The sequence below is a fragment of the Vulpes vulpes genome, chromosome 8 (genome assembly GCF_048418805.1).
Source record: "Vulpes vulpes isolate BD-2025 chromosome 8, VulVul3, whole genome shotgun sequence".
NCBI classification, from domain to species: domain Eukaryota; kingdom Metazoa; phylum Chordata; class Mammalia; order Carnivora; family Canidae; genus Vulpes; species Vulpes vulpes.
In genome coordinates this window covers 42,161,761-42,168,016 of record NC_132787.1, presented here as the reverse complement: position 1 = coordinate 42,168,016, position 6,256 = coordinate 42,161,761, and the positions used below count along the sequence as shown (strand labels likewise).

The following is a 6,256-nucleotide window of genomic DNA, read 5'->3' as shown; positions in this document are numbered from 1 at the left end:
TCCATCTCCTCTTTCCCTCCTAGGGATGTCTGCCTAGGAATATGACTTGGCTTAAGGTACAGAAAGAGTTGGTTGTTTTTTTTTTTTTAAGCTACTTTAAGTTCTCAGTGTATCCATCAATCAACTGATAGCTCTGTAAAGTTTCCTGTTTCTTGTGCAGGTAGGCCTCTTAGGCTTATATTACCGTTTGAGGTGAGGGGGGAAAGGAAGTGATTGTCCTAGCTCTGTACCAACAATTTAAAGAATGTAAAACTATTCCCCTTTGGGCAGAGAAGGGCCAATAAATACTATATCGCATATGGGAAAATGGTTTTCTTCCATAATGTAGCTACAAACTATATTTGAGAGTTAATAGTTGGTTGTGCATGCATGCATGTCTGTGAGACAGAGAGATTCTGGGAGGATTTCTTCTTAGAAATGGCACTTCTCAATGGCAGCAAGATCTTAAAATAGTCTGACAGCCCACATCGGACTCATCTGCTAAAGGGAAGGTCCCCTGTGGTGGCAATCTAGGCTAGAGGTCCTAAACTAGCAGCCCCACACAATGTTTAAAATTTAAATTAGTATTCTGGGGATCCCTGGGTGGCTCAGTGGTTTGGCACCTGCCTTTGGCCCAGAGCATGATTCTGGAGTCCCGGGATCGAGTCCCACATCAGGTTCCCTGCATGGAGCCTGCTTCTCTCTCTCTGCCTGTGTCTCTGCTTCTCTCTCTGCGTGTGTCTCTTGTGAATAAATAAATAAAATCTTTAAAAAATTTTTTTAAATTAGTATTCAGTGTGAAACCACCAGGAGATATCACGTGACTTAGGATTTCTGGCTTTTGTTGAAAGAAAGAGAAGTAAGTAAATAAAAATAGATACAGCAATCCTGGGCTCTTTTCTTTCTTCTTTTTTTTTTTTAATATTTTTTTTATTATTATTTATTTATGATAGTCATACAGAGAGAGAGAGAGAGAGAGGCAGAGACACAGGCAGAGGGAGAAGCAGGCTCCATGCACCGGGAGCCCGACGTGGGATTCGATCCCGGGTCTCCAGGATCGCGCCCTGGGCCAAAGGCAGGCGCCAAACCGCTGCGCCACCCAGGGATCCCTCTTTCTTCTTTTTTTTAATCAAGGAGATTAGCTGTTCTGGGTATTATATTTTTTCCCCCAGCTTGTTGTGTTTTTAATTTGGGGAGGGGGCTTTTTAATTTTTTTTTTTTAAGATTTTATTTGCTTATTCATGAGAGACACAGAGAGAAGGCAGAGACAGGCAGAGGGAGAAGCAGACTCTTCACAGGGAGCCAGATGGGGAACTCGATCCTGGAACCCCAGGATCACACCTGAGCTGAAGGCAGACATTCAACCATTGAGCCACCCAGGCGTCCCAATTGTTGTTTTTATTTCTGTACAGAAATTTTAAATAGTGATGTAGTCCAACTTACTCATCGTTTCTTTTATGGCTTCTGAATTTCATATCTTGATGAGAAAGATTTTAGTACCTGTATTAATTGACTAGGCATAACAAAATACCAGACTGTGTGGCTTAAACAACAAAAATTTCTTTCCTCCCAGGTCTGGAGCCCAGAAATCTAAGATTAAGGTGTCGGCAGGGCTGGTTTCTTCTGAGGCCTCTCTCCTTGGCTTGTCACCACCTTGGTCGCCACCTCCCTGTGTCTTCACATGACCTTTCTTGTCTCTGTGTCCTAACCTCCTTTTCTTCTATGGACACCAGTCAGATTGCATTAGGCCCACCGCAATGAACTTATTTTAACTTAATTACCTCTTTAAAAACCCTACCTCCAAAAATAGGATCCGATTTTATTTTCTAGATAGTAAGCTAAGTGTTCCAACTTTATTTATTAGTCATCTTTTCCATGCAAATTTTGAAATTCTTCCTTTATCTTACAGTCAATTTCCGTGTATACTTAGGTCTATTTCTGGATACTATTTTTTTTTTAAAGATTTGAGAGAGAGCAAGCCAGTGTGAGCCAGAGACAGCACAAGCTGGAGGAGATGCAGAGAGACAGGCCCTACTGAGCAGGAAGCCTGACGTGGGGCTCAATCCCAGGACCCCCAAGATCATGATCTGAGCCGAAGGCAGACACTTAACTGACTGAGCCCCCTAAGCACCCCTGGATACTATTTTATACCACCAATCTTTCTATTCCTGTGCCACTACCAAACTTCTAATGAGTGATTTTATAATATATTTTAATTTTCTAGGGCTAATTTTACCCTGTAATTTTTCTCTTTCAGAATTTTCACCACTATTTTTGCATACTATTTTTGCTTTCAGCATTTACTTTAGCATTGCTTTACCTTGTAAAAAATAAAATAAAATCTGACAGCATTTTTATTGTGATAGGGTCAAATAGGTAGATGAATTTAGGAAAGACCTTACATGTTCATATTATTGAGACTTTACATGTCTATATTATTTCTTATTTCTTAGCATTGTATACTTTTTTGTACTGCTTAAATTTTTGACCACATACATGTATTACTTTTTATAAACAGAAAAAATTCATTTCCATTCTAAAATAAATTAAAAATAAAAGAATGCAAAAAGGGTAAACAATGATTAGTAGAGATAAATTTATCTAGATAAGCCATTTTGGAGCTCCTTAAATTCTAAACCCCACAATTGTATCTTCTTTTCTGTTTGTGGATGTTTTACTTTCTCACAGTGGGAACAGAATAGATTCAGCGACATATTTTGACATTATCTGCTTATTATACTAATGAGAAATGTTGGTTCTCCCTTCTGCTTCATCTCATTTCTTCAAATTCAAAAGATATGCTACTCTCTCAAAGGTTGTGTAGACTGAGAGAGGCAGCCTGTAAACTTGGCAGGCTTCCCTAACATTCCCCAGCCAAGGCCGTCATTGTCTGACCAAACTGAATGGGGTCAGGTTTCCAGAGACAAAGGGGCTGCTTCAGGTCCTGCTCCAGCCTCACCAGCATCCAGCTGCTTTTCTCTCCCGACCTCAAGTGTCTTCCTCACCCCTCCAGAAGATAGGCAAGCCCAAGGAGAGACCTGTAGCTAGGGATCAAGCACCTCAAGTGCGTCGTTATGCCTTTAATGTGGTGAAAAAGTGATCAGGTGTTGTTACACTTCTTTTTAAGAGATTGTTTCTAGCATTGTTTCTTGGATTTCAGGTTAAGTGAAGGCCTACTAGTTCTATTTTCTTTCTTGCTCCATTTTCTTTCGTTCATGCATTCACTCATTTCAGCACACATGTGAGAGAAGCCATTCTAAAGTGTAAGAATCGTGTCAGTCTTTTTTTTTTTTTTAAGATTTTATTTATTTGAGAGCAAGAACATGGGGTGGGGGAAAGAGGGACAGAGGGAGAGGGAAAGAGAGAGAGAGAGAGAGAAGCAGACCCCCTGCTGAGCAGGGAGCCAGCTTTGGGGATCAATCCTGGTTGGTTCCCCAGGATCATGACCTGAAGGCAGACACTTAACCCCTGTGCCACCCAGGCACCCCTCACATCATTCTTCTGCTCTCAGCCTCCACTGACTTTGCACCTCACCCAGAGTAAATACCAAGTCTTTATAATGGCCTACTTCGGGCTTTCCCTGATCTATCCACTGATTCCCAATATCTGTGATCTCATCTCCAACTTTTCTCTCTACCATTCACTCTACTCCAGCCCTACTGGCCTCCTTGCCATCCCTTTAATGCTGGAACTTTCTTACCTCAGCCAGCTACCTGGGTTACTCCCTCACCTCCCTCAGTGCTTTATGCAAATGTCACCATATCAGTGAGGCCTTGTCTGGTCACCCTAGCTAAAATTGTAAGCCTGTACTCTCTACCCCTCATCCTGGCTTAATTTTTCTTCCTAGAGCTTATCACTATTAACATATTATAAAATTAGTTTCTTACCATCTATCTTCCCTTACTAGAATATAAGCTCTATGAGGACAGGAATTTTTGCCTGTTTGTTTTATTTTATCTCCAGAGCCTAGAATAATGCCTGCTATTCATAAACATTTGCCGAATGAATGAACAAGTGGATCATCACTCTAGGTTGGGATCAGGGCATTCATCCATCTTCTAGCTACCTTTCCTCAAAGCCACAGAGGTTTTGGGGTGTCTGGTTCTCTCTCCTAGAGCAAGAGTTTTAACTTTCACAGAGTTATTATATTAAGATGTAGAGTTTCCCAGATGCACCACAATCCTTAGAACTTTTTTTCTCAGGTTAATTGCTTTATTGGCAGAATAAATAATCAAGATCTCTTAAGAAAGATATATCACTTTTTGGCCTTTTGGCTAAGATTAAGTGTAGTATCTGTTCTTATCAGTTTAATATCTGATACATTCTCTATCTGAGGACAATATACTAAATGGATTTTTGGAATTAGGAGATGGAGTAGAAGCTTGCTCCCTCTGCGCATCGACCTGGTATTGCAGTACTTCTAGGAACGGTGCACCCCCCTCAAGGGAAATAAAGGTTGCTTAACATTTTTAAAAAAGTAAGATAACAAACTGAATCTAATTTTGCCTACATTTGAAACTTTCTTTGGTTAATGGGAAAGAATCTCTTCTAACCATAATGTATTTATTTATCATGCATTTATTGTCATTTGATACACAGCACTACTGAAATCAATTTGTTTCTTAGTTCCCTTAATGAGGGTGCACGGGAGGGTGCAGACCTTCATTTATTCAACAAATATTTATTGATTGCCAGCTAGAGCCAGAATTGGTATATAGTACTGGAGATAATTCTTTCCTTCATAAAATTTACAGTCTAACAGAAGATAGACAATAAACTGATTAGTAAATATATAATCACAAGCTGAAGAAAGCACACTGAGGGTAACAAGCAGAGTACTGTAGATAAATGATAACTAGATGGACCTTTTTAGAGACAGGTAGGGCAGGCTTCTCTGAGGAAATACTATTTTAGCTGTCATTTAAGGGTAAGGAGGAGCCAGCCAAGACGTATATGGAGATGGAGAGTTGGTGCATTCTCAAAACTGAAAGGAGACCAAGGTGGCTGAAGCAAAATGAACAGAAACAGAGCCCAAGGATGTTGCAGATGTTGAAAATATATGGAGAGATCATGGTGAGGAGCTTAGGTTTTATTCCAAGTGTCCTATGAAACCATTGAGGAGTTACTGAGCAGGTGATTACTTAACCCAACTTGCTTTTGGGGCACGGCTCAGTCGGTTAAGCATCTCCCTTCAGCGCAGGTCCTGGGTCCTGGGATCCAGCTCCACATTGGGCTCCCTGCTCAGCGGGGAGTCTGCTTTTCCCTCTCCTTCTGCCTGCTGCTCTGCCTGCCTGTGCTCTCTGTGTATCAAATAAATAAATAAATAAATAAATAAATAAAATCTTTAACCCAACTTACTTTTAAAAAGATCACTCTGCCTCTTTGAAGTGTGATAGTCACTAGCCACACGTGGCTGTTAAGTGCTTGAATTATGGCAAGTCAGAATTGAGATGCACTATAAGTGTAGAATATACATTATTTTGTGTATTTAAAATGTTTCATTTAAAATTATATTAAAATGTAGGGCAGCCCCGGTGGCGCAGCGGTTTGGCGCCGCCTGCAGCCCGGGGCGTGATCCTGGAGACCCGAGATGGAGTCCCACGTCGGGCTCCCTGCATGGAGCCTGCTTCTCCCTCTGCCTGTGTCTCTGCCTCTCTCTCTCTGTCTCTCTCTCTGTGTTGCTCATGAATAAATGAATAAAATCTTAAAAAAAAATAATAAATAAATAAAACATTAAAAAATAAAATTATATTAAAATGTAAAATATCTCACTAATCTTTATATCGATTACATGTTGACATATTTGAATATGTTTGGTTAATAAAGCATATTATCAAAATTATTTTCACCTGTTTCTTTTTAGTTTAATGTGGCTACTAGAAAATTTTAAATTACGTATGTGGTCATGTTATATTTCTATGGGACAGTGTTGCTCTGGCTATATATGAAAAATGGATTGGAGGGAGAGCAACAGAAGAAGTGAGAAGACCCAGGGCTGAGACTATTGGAATGAATTTAGAACTGACGGACTAGTTGAGTTAATGTGTTATCGTGAGAAATAGTTAGTAGCAAATACATCTGAGATAGGATTTTTGGTGAGAGTTTCTATAAAATTTACTGATAAATTGAGGATGATTTCCACATTTCTGAACTGAGCAAGAGCTTACATGATGGTTCTAGATACTGAGATGAGTAAAGCTAGGGAAGGACTGGCTTTGGGGTGGTAAAGGAATGTCAAGCCCAGTTTTGGACATATTAAGTTTGAGCGGCCTGAGTC

At 40.1% G+C, this 6,256-nt stretch overlaps 1 non-coding gene across 1 annotated transcript; it reads left to right on the top strand.

Moving 5' to 3' along the window:
- The first annotated feature begins 4,233 nt into the window (after nt 1–4,233).
- Nucleotides 4,234–4,419, top strand: LOC112917636 (U2 spliceosomal RNA). The gene has a single exon (XR_003234498.1). It is a non-coding gene; the product is annotated as a U2 spliceosomal RNA (small nuclear RNA).
- The last annotated feature ends 1,837 nt before the right edge of the window (nt 4,420–6,256 follow it).